Consider the following 15114-nt stretch of genomic DNA (forward strand, 5'->3'; position numbering starts at 1 on the left):
TTCAGCTTCATCTGATCTAACGAGGTTATACGCTTTTGGTGTAAAACGATGAGATATGCTTTTGGTCGTGGGATCTCGTACTACTAAGGTAGATCCGCATCCAATCCGCCCCGTGGATTAACGATTAGGGTCGGACGTCGGCAAGCTTGGATGTGGTTTTTAGGCGTTTTCCCACATCCTACTAGATAAATACCGGGCTGGTACTCAAGTGCCGTCTCAGTTCGACGATTCGCAAACATTTAGAAAACTTTCGCTCATTTTCACACGAATAACACTACGCGCGGTTTGTTGGGGTACACGTATTCCGTCTCGGTGAGTTGCGGGGCGGCGACAAGAAGGGCATCCGACCACCCCTTAAACTAATCACGCCAAATCTGCTCATAACAGTGACGCCCTTGCGCTGATGCGATACAAGGGCACAAGAAAAAGATTCAAATGGTTCAAATGGCTCTGAGCACTGTGGGACTTAACTTCTGAGGTCATCAGTCCCCTAGAACTTAGAACTACTTAAACCTAACTAACCTAAGGACATCACACACATCCATGCCCGAGGCAGGATTCGAACCTGCGACCGTAGCGGTCACGCGGTTCCAGACTGTAGCGTCTAGAACCGCTCGGCCACTCTGGCCGGCCAAGAAAAAGAAGAGGAAAAGCTTAAGGCAAATACTTTGATGGATCCTTTGTAAAGGGCAGAACCGATTTCATTTCAATGCTTCCCCAACTTGAGCTTGTGCTCCGTCGCCGATGACCGCATTATTGACGGGGCACCAATGTCCCTTCTTTTTTTTTCGGAAGTCTGTTAAGGGAAGAGCCATGGGGGGTGAGTGCTGTTAGTGGATACAGTGGAGATTGGAGATGCTGGATCCCCAATTGACTCTGTCTTTGTTCCAGTGCTTGTGTTTATCACACAATTGATGTTATTTATTAAACGAAGCAGAATATCCTTGCAGTGTAAGCGAATATGCTGTACCTAAACGTGCTCATTTGAAATAACTAAATAAAACAGGAAAGTATCTCAGGAGCGAGCTTTGGTTTATTATGCTGAAAACCATGTGTTCCACTGTCCAGTACCAATCGCTGAAAAGCATTTGTTCCACCGTACAACACAAAATTTTTAAAGCACATCCACCAACCAGTCACCCACCCGCCCACACACACACACACACACACACACACACACACACACACACACACTAGCTAAGGCGTATATCTGCCTTAACGTCACTAATACCTCGATGTCGACGGGACTTTAAACCATTGTCTTCGTTCCTCATATCTGCCATATACTTTCACGACAGTGATGGAGATATACCGGGTGATCAAAAAGTCAGTATAAATTTGAAAACTTAATAAACTACGGAATAATGTAGATAGAGAGGTAAAAATTGACACACATGCTTGGAATGACATGGAGTTTTATTAGAACCACCCCATAATGCTAGACGCGTGAAGGATCTCTTGCGCGCGTCGTTTGGTGATGATCGTGTGCTCAGCCGCCACTTTCGTCATGCTTGGCCTCTCAGGTCCCCAGACCCCAGTCCGCGCGATTATTGGCTTTGGGGTTACCTGAAGTCGCAAGTCTATCGTGATCGACCGACATCTCTAGGGATGCTGAAAGACGCCAATGCCTCACCATAACTCCGGACATGCTTTTTAGTGCTGTTCACAACATTATTCCTCGACTACAGCTACTGTTAAGGAATGATGGTGGACATATTGAGCATTTCCTGTAAAGAACATCATCTTTGCTTTGTCTTTCTTTGTTATGCTAATTATTGCTATTCTGAACAGATGAAGCGCCATCTATCGGACATTTTTTGAACTTTTGCATTTTTTTGATTCTAATAAAACCCGATGTCATTCCAAGCATGTGTGACAATTTTTACCTCTCTATCTACATTATTCCGTGATTTATTCAGTTTTCAAATTTATACTGACTTTTTGATCACCCGGTATCTATAGTCTTAATAATATCCAGAGAGGTTAGTGCAGATTCCGAATTCACACATAATAACTGGATGCTATTATAGACCATGTACGTAGGAGCGGTAGTGGCGCAACACCTGAAGAAAAAAGATGGAGAAGATACCGCGAAAATTTCCTGGTCACGCTATAATATTCGGGGGAGATTTCAGATTACCAGCTATAGACTAGTAGACTCAAGCAATTCTTATCCGAAAATTACTTTGAGCTGTGAAAGACCCGATTCGTGAGAATAACATCTTAGATGGACTCAGCAATTCCACTTAGTCAACGAAGATTAGGAAATCTGTGATCATGAGAACGTAAATGTAGAGAAAAGTAGGAAGTTATTTTTCCTTAGCAAGTGCGACAACAGAGGAAAGCCATTGTATTCGACAGGATACGTAAATGTTTGTGCGTACACTGTCAGAAAAAATGGTGACACTAAAAACTAATTAATGTAGAGTAATGGAATTTCGGGAATACAATTGTCTATGTGACATATACAGGTGATTAACAATGCAAATCACAGGTTAATATAACCGCGAGATAAGCCATTGCAAACGTGAAATGCCGGTACATTAATAACCAGTATAACCGCCAGAATGTTCAATGCAAGCATGCAAACAGTGCATGAATTGTGTTGCACAGGGACGGCCGGGGTCGCCGAGCGGTTCTAGGCGCTACAGTGTAGAACCACGCGACCGCTACGGTCGCAGGTTCGAATCCTGCCTCGGACATGGATGTGTGTGATGTCCTTAGGTTAGTTAGGTTTAAGTAGTTCTAAGTTCTAGGGGACTAATGACCTCAGAAGTTAAGTTCCATAGTGCTCAGAGTCATTTGAACAATTTGTTGCACAGGTGCCGGATGTCAGTTTGTTGCACTTGGTTGGTCAATACAGGGACGGTTAATACTGGTCGTGGGTGACGCTGGAGTTGTCGAGCGATGATATCCCATATGCGCTAGATTGGGGAGAGGTATGTTGATCGAGCAGGCCAAAGGACATGTCGAAACTCTGTAGACCACATTGTGTTGCAACAGCGATATGTGGGCAAGCGTTATCCTGTTGGAATGCACCGCCTAGAATGCTGTTGTTGAATGGCTGAACAACAGGTTGAATCACCAGACAGACGTACAAATTTGCAGTCAGGTTGCACGGGATAACCACGAGAGTCGCCCTGCTGTCATACGGTGATGCAGATCCAGTGTGTCTACCACGAAGACAGGTTGGTTGCAGGTCATGGACTGGCCTCCTTCTAACCAACAGACGGCCATAACTGACACCGAGGCAGAATAATGTTTCACCAGAAAACGTAACAGGTTTCCGCCCTGCCTTCCAATGAGCTCTTGCTTGACACCACTGAATTAGCAAATGGAGATGGTTTGGGGTCAGTGGAATGCAAGCTGCTGGCTCTCTAGCTCGGAGCTATCCTTGGAGTAACCGATTTTTAACAGTTTGCTGTGTCGCTGTTCTGCCAACTGCTGCTCATATTTCTGCTGCAAATGCAGTACGATGCGCCCACACCCATACGCCGAAGACTATGGTCATCCCTCTCGGTAGTGCCACGAGGCCGTCCAGAGCCCGGTCTTCTTGCGACCGTACATTCTTGTCACCACTGATGCCAGCAGTCATGTACAGTGGCTACATTCCTGCCAATCTTTCTGCAGTATCGAAGAAGGAACATCCAACTCCTAGTAGCCCTATTACAAGACCTCGTTCAGATTAGATTAATACTAGTTCCATGGATCATGAATACGATATTTCGTAATGATGTGGAACGAGTCAAATTTTCCAATACATGACATAATTAAGTTAATTTAACAACACAATTAAGTTAATATAACAACATTTTTTGTTTTTTCATTTTTTTATAATATTTTTGTTTGGTTTTTATTTTTTTCTTAATTTATACCAAAAAATTCCTCTATGGAGTAGAAGGAGTTGTCATTCAGAAATTCTTTTAATTTCTTCTTAAATACTTGTTGGTTATCTGTCAGACTTTTGATACTGTTTGGTAAGTGATCAAAGACTTTAGTGGCAGTATAATTCACCCCTTTCTGTGCCAAAGTTAGATTTAATCTTGAATAGTGAAGATCATCCTTTCTCCTAGTATTGTAGTTATGCACACTACTATGACTTTTGAATTGGGTTTGGTTGCTAATAACAAATTTCATAAGAGTGTATATATACTGAGAAGCTACTGTGAATATCCCTAGATCGTTAAATAAATGTCTGCAGGATGAATTTGGGTGGACTCCAGCTATTATTCTTATTACACGCTTTTGTGCAATAAATACTTTATTCCTCAGTGATGAATTACCCCAAAATATGATGCTATATGCAAGCAATGAGTGAAAATAGGCGTAGTAAGCTAATTTACTAAGATGTTTATCACCAAAATTGGTAATGACCCTTATTGCATAAGTAGCTGAACTCAGACGTTTCAGCAGATAATCAATGTGTTTCTTACAATTTAATCTCTCATCAATGTACACACCTAAAAATTTCGAATATTCTACCTTAGCTATATGCTTCTGATTAATGTCTATATTTATTAATGGCGTCATACCCTTTACTGTACGGAACTGTATGTACTGTGTCCTATCAAAATTCAGTGAGAGTCCGTTTACAAGGAACCACTTAGTAATTTTCTGAAAGACATTATTGACAATTTCTTCAGTTAATTCTTTTTTGTCAGGTGTGATAACTATACTTGTATCACCAGCAAAGAGAACTAACTTTGCCTCTTCATGAATATAGAATGGCAAGTCATTAATATATATTAAGAACAACAAAGGACCCAAGACCGACCCTTGTGGAACCCCATTCTTGATAGTTCCCCAGTTTGAGGAATATGCTGATCCTTGCATATTATGAGAACTGCTTATTTAAACTTTCTGCACTCTTCCAGTTAGGTACGAATTAAACCATTTGTGCACTGTTCCACTCATGCCACAATACTTGAGCTTGTCTAGCAGAATTTCATGATTTACACAATCAAAAGCCTTTGAGAGATCACAAAAACTCCCAATGGGTGGTGGTCGGTTTTTCAGATCATTCAAACTCGGTGAGGTGTCGATAACGGCGTCTTTGTCGCCATTCTTGACGAACATCAAGTCGCCATGTCCACTGTGAGACACACAAGCTCAATGCTGTTACAGTGTATATTTAAAGTATCCTGATTCGCATCTTCATAGTGGCGCTACGATCGCTACTTTTATACGACTGGTGCGAAATTTGAACAGACACCACCTTCCACATGTACCTCTTCTAGCAGCAGGCACCATAGGTCGCTGGAGGTGCGATGCGCCGACAGCCATTGAGAAATGTTCATGTCGTTCCCGTTTCCAAGAAGCGTTGTCGAACAAAAGTACACTATAGACCTATGTTGTTGATGTCAGTGTCTTGCAAAACTTGGAGTACGTTTTATCCTCTAGTGTTATAACATTTTTGGAGATTTCCTGTATGGAAGCCAACATGGATTCTTCAGACAAAGATCGTGTCAAACCTGGGTTGCTCCCTTTGTCCACAATATCCTGAAGACAGCAGACACCGGCGCCCAGGTTAATGTCTTGTTCCATGACATACAGAATGCGTTCGTTATACTCTTAGTTCCGCACTGTCGCCTAATGAACAAAACCCAGTGTACGGGATATTATGCCAGTCTAGTTTTTTGGAGGTAGTGTGTGATTTACTTCCTGTTACCTTTGAACTGACTTAACCAAGCAGTCATGGAAGGGCCTGCTGTTTGGCATGGACTTTCGCATACACAAGTCATTTTCTGAGGTGAAAGAAACGGTGAGTGACAAGAAAATACAGAGAGTGATGGAGGATTACAAACTGGACCTTTTGATTTGTGTTTTGACCGAGCTAGCCTCCAAGTCATTTTCATAAATGTATTATAGAAGGACGGTCAGTTGGAACCAGTAGTGGGTTAAGTTGCACTAACAAGTAAGAAATTAAATATTTTCCGCTTATTACTGCAAGAAAGCTGTAGAACTATTGAAATATTGTTCATTTTCTGGGGTAAGCGAAAGACGGAACTTTGATATAGATAAACTTAATGTACTATAGTTATCCGTTGGTTTTCATTATAACAAAGAAATAAACAAAAAGCAGACGAAAACAAAGTAACCATTAAAGATTTTGTTACTTCAATTGCAATAATGATTTTGGATTGGGAATATAGTAATCATAACGCACCTTACTTACCGTCATCATCACTGTCATTAATCTCTCAGCCACTATTTTCAGCTGTTTCATTTGTACCATTTTTGTCTGTTTCCGCTCCTTCCACGCATACTCTTACAATACTGATTAATCCGCAGCCGAGCTTTTGACTATATCCTCATCGTTTTCAATCTAGTTGTGTGAATGACGTATCATTGTTAAGTGCGACATTGTCAAATTATACTGAACTAAGTGAAACCTCTTAACCTGAAACTAATTTATATTTTCCTTCGAGTGATAATTTTTTTGAGTTCATTTGTTGATCTAAAGTCACCTAGTCCCACTTCACAAGCAACAAAAGCATTTCTAATAGCAGTGTACCTATAGAATGCTGGATAAAAAATATTTTCTTCGAAACAAATCGAATATTCCAGAATGAGATTTTCTCTCTGCAGCGGAGTGTGCGCTGATATGAAACTTCCTGGTAGATTAAAACTGTGTGCCCGACCGAAACTCGTGCTCGGGACCTTTGCCTTTCGCGGGCAAGTGCTCTACCATCTGAGTTACCGAAGCACGACTCACGCCCGGTCCTCACAGCTTTACTTCTGCCAGTATCTCGTCTCCTACCTTCCAAACTTTACAGAAGCTCTCCTGCGAACCTTGCAGAACTAGCACTCCTGAAAGAAAGGATACTGCGGAGACATGGCTTAGCCACAGCCTGAGGGATGTAGGGATGTATCCAGAAGTTTGGAAGGTAGGAGACGAGATACTGGCAGAAGTAAAGCTGTGAGGACCGGGCGTGAGTCGTGCTTCGAAAGCTCAGATGGTAGAGCACTTGCCCGCGAAAGGCAAAGGTCCCGAGTTTGAGTCTCGGTCGGGCACACAGTTTTAATCTGCCAGGAAGTTTCTAATCGAATATTTCCAAATTGTAAGCCACCGAACAAGTAGCAGTATACCGGAAAAATACCTTGATCTGTCAGTTCTGTTTGTGTAACGTCACGGGAAAACTTCATCACAGTATGCGATTCACACTCTCAGTATGCGGTTTTTCCCAGTATGGTACTCTAAGCATGCTTTGTTAGCCGAAACGATATCTGTGCTGAAATCATTTGGATTTCATTCGTCTCGGTGTTTGAACACTCATATGAACTCTTTGAGACAAATGAATGAATACCAGCTGTACTTTGGAAATATACGAGTATATTTATTCCTGCAGTAAGGTGCATATTGTAAGGTGCGTATTTTGTTAAGTGAGTCTGCTGCAGCAGCTTCTATGCAACTTCCGGGAGTAAAACACTTCAACAGAAATATTTAGAATAGTACTATTTGGTCGCTAAGTAAAGTAGATTCATACGACCAGAATTGCAGGGAGAACCTGAAGGGGCCAGCCTCTGTGGCCGAGTGGTTCTAGGTGCTTCAGTCCGGAACCACGCTGTTGCTACGGTCGCAGGTTCGAATCCTGCCTCGCTCATGGATGTATGTGATGTCCTTAGATTAGTTAAGTTTATGTAGTTCTAAGTCTAGGGGACTGATGACCTCAGATGTTAAGTTCCATAGTGCTTAGAGCCATTTGAACTATTTTTTGAACCTGAAGGGTACGTCCAACCACTTAATTGGAAAGGTTTTTTCTATCCTTCGCTTCCACGGGGATCCTCCCTTTGCGAAGTTTGAGAGCTATATATGTGGCAACCCGTCTTGTCTGTGCCCATATCAGAGTACTACTTTGAGCTGAAGATGATCCATTGTGATCGAAACATGTCACGCGGTTAAAAACATGCAACGGAGACTGAAAAATAGATAAGAATTATTTTTAAGTATCAGTGCAGTTGCCGATTCTCTCGGGACGAATATGACAGCCACAGAGATTCTGGTCCGTATCGTCCATCAGTTGATTGGTGTTAGGTTCTTCCTTCTTGCGTCAACAGAGGCCCTCGTATGACGCATTCAGGCGTCTCCTGGAGAAAAGCATTTGGATACCAGATACATGATTTACCTCTACCACGATGTCGCGCCACACTGCTGCATTGCATCAGCATTGCCAGGAAGAATTATCCGACATCAGTGTTCGGTACTCGCTACACCTGCCGAGGCAGTCTCATGACATAGCCTCACAGTGCCTATTTCTTCATCTCGGAGCACATCAAACAACTTCTTTTTATGAAATCGACAGACGACGTTGTTTTTTTTTTTTGTTTTTTTGGCCTCCGTCTTCTGACTAATTGGTTATTGCCTGCCGCGAATTACTTTCCTGTGCCAATTTTAAAGTAGCGCTTGCAACATACATCTTCAATTACTTGCTGGATATTCCTTATTGTAGTATCTGTAGCCTTAGAGAACTTCAAGCTTATCGCTTCAATCCTTAGTACATCCGTAACCCACTCTATACCACTTCTTTACATATTGAATCTTCCGGACTAATCGCTAAAACTTCAGCGTACTCTTCATCACTACTAAATTGTGATCTCAGTCTATATCCGCTCCTGGGTACACTTTACAATTCAGTACCTGATACAGGATCTCTGTCTGAACATGGTGTAATGTATCCACTGTTACTAGCTGAAATTTATCGCAGAACTGAAATAGTCTTTCTCCTCTCTCACCAAGCCCATATTCTCCCGTAACCCTTTCTTCTACTCCTTTCCCTACAACCGCATCTAGTCACTCATGACTACTAGGTTTTCATTTCCCTTTAGGTACTGAATTACTCGTTCAGTATCCTCATATAATTTCTCCATCTTCAGCTTGCGACGTCGGCATGTATACCTGAACTACCCGCTGTCGATGCTGATAAGAACAACCCTATCACTGAACTGTCCACAGTAACACACTCTCTGCCCTACCTTCCTATGCATAGCGAATCCTACTCTAGTTATACCATTTTATGCATTAAAGACACTTAATGTGTATACACAGGACATGTGGTCTGTAACTGAAAAAGTGTAATGATGATCTCTCCGTTGGCAAAAGATTTGGGAATAGTCTCCCATCGGGATTTCCTGGAAGGGACTGTCAAAGGGAAGGTGACCATGAGAAAAAGATTGACTACCTAATGAAAGGATAACGTTCTACGAGTCTGGCACTACTGATATTACCCTACAGTGATATGACAAGAAATCATTGTCTTCTTTCCATTTCACTTCATTGTCCCCCACTATATCTAGATTGAGCCTAAGCATTTTAGTATTCAGATTTTCTAGCTTCCCTACCACACCCCGACTCGTAGAACGTTATCCTTTCATTAGGTAGTCAATCTTTTTATCGTGGTCACCTTGACAGGCCCTTCCAGGAAATCCCGATGGGAGACTATTCCGAAATCTTTTGCCAACGGAGAGATCATCATTACACTTTTTCAATTAGAGACCACATGTCCTGTGTATACACATTAAGTGTCTTTAATGCAGTATTTTCCATTGCCTTATGCATCCTCATGCCGTTGATCATTGCTGATTGTTCCGCCTATAGGGGCATTTACCCACCACAAGCGCACGAAAGTGCCTGAACCTCTGTCCGCTCCTCCTCCTCTTACAGCGCCATTGATTGCGGTAAGTGTACACCACTTGCAGATTTCACAACTGGTCCAATATATTATACCTTTTCTAGCCTCTTCGTAAATGGATGTCACATTTTCGTGGCTGTTCTGATGTACTTGTTTTCATCCTGTACGCTTTGAATGAATAGTTATGGAACAAACATTTTTTTCATTCATCAATCTTATAACTGGTTTGATGGGGCCCGCCTCGAATTCCTTTCCTATGCTAATCTTTTCATCTCAGCGTAACACTTGCAACCTTCGTCCTTAGTTATTTTCTGTATGTATTCCAATCTCTGTCCTCCTCTACAGTCTTTACCCTCTACAGTTCCGTCTACTTCCATGGAAGTTATTCCCTGATGTCTTAACTGCTGTCCTGTCATCCTGTCCCTTCTTCTTGTCAGTGTTTTCCATATATTCCTTTCCTTCCTGAAACTGCAAAGAACCTCCTCATTCATTACCTTATCAGTCCACCTATTTTTTAACTTTCTTCTGTAGCACCACATCGAAAATGATTCTAATCTCTTCTGTTTCGGTTTTCCCACAGTCCATGTCTCACGTCCATACAATTCTGTACTCCAGACGTACATTCTCAGTAATCTCCTCCTTAGATTAAGGCCCATGTTTGACACTAATAGATTTCTCTTGGCCAGGAATGCCCTGTTTTCCAGTGTTAGTCTGCTTTTCATCTCGTATTTGCTCCTTCCGTCAGGGGTTATTTTGCTGCCTAGGTAACAGTATTCGTTAACCTCATCTATTTCATAATTATCAATTGTAATGTTAAGTTTCTGGCTGTTCTCGTTTCTGCTCCTTTTCAATACTTTTTTCTTTCTTCGGTCTACTCTCAGTCAATATTCTTTACTCATTAGACTGTCCATTCCATTCAGCAGATTCTGTAAATCTTATCGTGGATATTCTTTCACCTCGAGTTTTTATTCCACTCTTGAACTTTCCTTTTATTTTCGTCATTGCTTCTTCGATGCATAGATTGAAGAGTAGGGGGGAAAGACTACATCTTTTTAATCCATGCACTTCGTTCTTGGTCTTCCACTCTTATAGTTCCTTCTTGGTTCTAGGACATATTGTATATTACCCGTCTTTCCCTATAGCTAACCCTCATGTTCCCAGAATTCCGAATACCTTGCACCATCTGCTTTTCCCAGATCGATAAGTAATTCTTCTCCATTTTCACTGAGGATAGCAATGACATCAGCGAATCTTGTGTGTCATGACATACTGTTTATAAGCTGCAAACTACACAACATTAGAAGGAGATGCGTACTGTATGTAGCACCATTTAATTTTTGGATCGTGAATTGGACGATAGAATGTAAATGTGCATCGATTTTGTTTCATTTTGTTCCGACCGCGTTTACGGAAAATACTGCATTGCAACAGGGCACTCAACAGTCTGTCTCATATTCTGGGGTTATAAGTTGTCGGCAGCATCTCACGAGAAAAACAATCTTTTGTACAAGAGTTCCGTTTGAATCTCAGTAATATTCTCTTAGTATCTGAACCGACTGGTTAAACCTCGTACAGTTCTCCTTTACTCTATGTGGATGACAAACCTAAACGTATTACTAATTTTTAAAGGTAGGGCGGACAGAAGTCTTCGTTGAGCCCTGTAGATATTCTATAAATATCCAGCCGCGCGGGATTAGCCAAGCGGTCAGGCGCTGCAGTCATGGACTGTGCGGCTGGTCCCGGCGGAGGTTCGAATCCTCCCTCGGGCATGGGTGTGTGTGTTTGTCCTTAGGATAATTTAGGTTAAGCAGTGTGTAAGCTTAGGGACTGTTGACCTTTGCAGTTAAGTCCCATAAGATTTCACACACATTTGAACATTTTTTTTTAAGAAACTGCTAGTTTTCGGCTTTTCTTCAACGGGACGCAGAAACCCTTTTCCATTTCGGGTGTTCAGCATCTCCTTGAAGCACCAAATTCGCGCCTGATGACAGTTAAGGTACCCCTTTCTCGAAATCGAGAACCTCGTATTCCACTATATTGGAATCTGGAAGTTTTTAATCTTTTACACACCGTCTTTTAGCGGTGTTTTATTTCGACGGACAACGAATATTAGGTAAAAAGATTTCGAGCTTTTCTGCGTCAATGTTTTAATGATACGTTCACCTGAAGACGTGGCTTTTCGTGCCACGAAACCAGTAGCGATCCAGTAGAAAAGGATTGAATACAGCTGAAGCGGTTATTAATACCCGAGCTGGTAAAAAGGTTATGCAACGCAGTCATACTTTGTGGATAACGATCTTGATAAAGGCGACGAGCATCTCTTCCATTACTATGTGCTTCGCCATACAGAAAGATCATGTCGATGTATTCTGCAAATGTGTGCTCAACAATGTTGCTCTAACACTCACAGACACTTGAGTGGGGCTCGAACCAGGTCAGAGAGAGAGGTAGGATGGACGTCAAATAACAGCCCCCCCCCCCCCGTCACTACCTTGTTGCATATCTTCATAGCAAACATCTTTCCAAATGGCTGTAGAGAGGAAATGGTACGGTTCTGAACATGGGTTACAATTTAAAATATTGCCTACTCAGTACCCTGTACAAGTCCTGAAAGTTCCTAACGGCAATTTACGAAGAGTCTTTATACAACGTTGAGCATCTCCATTGCTCGTAGATAAGTACCGACACTTAGGCCAGGGATTACTTTGGCATTCATGTCTTTCAGACTTGTGTATGATAAATACGGAAACGTGAACTGTGGCGATGTTACTACCAAATGCGTCCTAACAGGACCAATGTGCCATTATATTCTTCTTGGGTCCCGAAGGACAACTACCAGCAGACATCCATCGGAGAATGAAGACTTTGTATGCGGAAGCATGTCTGTCGAAAACCTCCGTTGTGGAATGGTGCGTCGAGCTCCGTACTGGTCGGGATTCGACACAAGACGCCGGTCGATTTGGGAGTGACGAAGAAGTTCCGCCGTCTGAAGTGGGAGACACTCGAGTACCCGCCCTGTAGTCCTGATCTCGCTCCATACTATTATCACGCCTTCGGCCATTTAAAATAGGCCTTGAAGGGTCGACGATTGTCGTCGGACGAGGATATGCAGCACGCAGTTACGGACTTCTTCACGCAGCAGGACAGGATAATTTAGATTAAGTAGTGTGTAAGCTTAGGGACTGATGACCTTAGCAGTTAAGTCCCCTAAGATTTCACACACATTTGAACATTATAAATATCCAGAATTTTTCCAATAAATGGTTGACTTCAAATCGACGTCTCTCCAACCGGGTTTAGCCCCATTATTTGTTCTTGTGTACGACATCATACACAACAGTAAGGAGAGGGGGGCTCCAGAGCTGTGCAGCAACTGATTTCGTAGGGAAGCTGGACGGGAGCAGATACGATTAGCGAACAAGTTAACGTAATAAACAGAAGATTTACTTAACTAGTATTTTTCCAAGTGTACGAAATCTTTTTCAAAATATTGCGGCAATAAGTAAAGTCCAGGTGTCAGAACATCAACAACGATGAGACTCGCTATACTACGTACGAACGATGGAGCTGTAGCGATGAGGCTCGAAATGCATGTTTGCCATGTGTCTCCCACAGGCTGCCCTAAATCACGGTGGCAGAAGGCGCTTGTAGTCCAGAGCTGCTAGGGCCCTGGCCCAGCACACACGCGCCATTGCGTCCGCCAGAGCTAACTTGAACTTTGCCGACGTCTAACTTCTGTTACCAATTGTAGAGCGCCAGTGAGGTGGTGTCAATACTTGATACCCCACTTGTCACTTTTTAACATTATTTCGAAATATTTACTCAATAAGATGAATTTAAAAGAAATGTCAGAGCGTAACATGACGCTGACGCCATGATCGTTGAAGGCGGAGCTGTAATTAGATGAACAGAGGTTGCGGAAGTAATCAGCTTTGTCTCTTTTTGTGGGTACCATTCCGTTATACACCTAAGATGATTTAGAAATCTCGGGAAAACTAAATCACAGTGTCCTCATGAGTATTTTGAAGTCACTTTTTACATAAGAGACCAGATGATGCACAGCTCGGTCATAGTGTTGGATGCATACTGCTAAAGCTATACTCAAATGTTGACTAGCCTTTTGTTTGAATACACTATAGCTACGAATTTACTCATATTTCATAAAAATTGTTATTCTCGTGCAATGTATCAGCTTGCCTGTAATCAAATTTAAAGCAAGCTGTAATTCACTTTCCAAATGAAAACATTTATACATTTCATTCTAAATTAATTTATCGAGACGTAACGATGATATCTTGGGTGAGATAGAGCAGCAATCAGTCGCGGAATTAAGTTGCTTTAATATGACATTTATATTCACAACGCAGGTCAGATTTCGACCTGTGCCAGGTCATTATCAATGCAGTGCGGAATTGTAGCAGTTGTTCGTGCTCAATTGAATGCTTACACAGTTCAACCATTACTGTCGTGAACTGTGTAAGCATTCACTTGAGCACGAACAACTGCTACAATTCCGCACTGCACTGATAATGACCTGACACAGGTCGAAATCTGACCTGCGTTGTGAATATAAATGTCATATTAAAGCAACTTAATTCCGCGACTGATTGCTGCTCTATTTCACCCAATATAACCACAGTCGTTGCGTACACCCACCCCATGGAGGGCAACCTGATGATGATATCTTCCCGCAGGCAATTACATTGCCCACAAAAACTCTGATCCAATTTGCCTACAATCACCAAAATATTATATTTAAGTGTAACTTTGTAGTTTCCCTACAGGTTGTGTTACGCTGCAATGAAACACTCGTTTAATTCTGTGTGAATCTTACATTACGAATATAATTCATGTCGCCTATTGCTACTTGCAGCACGAAACTTTGAAAATTATCCTAGAATCCTTACCTTCAGAGTAAGTCTTTAGCGAGCTGCTTAATCTTCAGATATGAATACATGATTGTACAGTAACTGGCCAACACCTTGAATTGGAGAACAAAAGAACTAGAACATATAGAACAATAAATAACAGTATTATATCAAATTTCAAAGACATTTTTTTCTATTTATCATTCATTAACTACCAGCGCTTCGTAAAACACACACAGGCAAACCCGGGTGCGTGGATACAAAGAGAAAGTGATAATGTTTAGTTGTATGTGGTAACACAATTTTGGTCGTAATGCACTCAGAGTGTATTGTTTGATCGTGCATCTTAGCTTCTTCGTTTTACACATCGTTTTCATATTATTTCAATAATGTTTAAAAACTTCAAATGAAATCCATTCTGTGGTGTCACCGCCAGACACCACACTTGCTAGGTGGTAGCTTTAAATCGGCCGCGGTCCATTAGTACATGTCGGACCCGCGTGTCGCCACTGTCAGTAATTGCAGACCGAGCGCCACCACACGGCAGGACTAGAGAGTCGTACTAGCACTCGCCCCAGTTGTACGGACGACTTTGCTAGCGACTACACTGACGAAGC

This window comes from Schistocerca cancellata, chromosome 3 (assembly GCF_023864275.1).
Source record: "Schistocerca cancellata isolate TAMUIC-IGC-003103 chromosome 3, iqSchCanc2.1, whole genome shotgun sequence".
Classification (NCBI taxonomy): domain Eukaryota; kingdom Metazoa; phylum Arthropoda; class Insecta; order Orthoptera; family Acrididae; genus Schistocerca; species Schistocerca cancellata.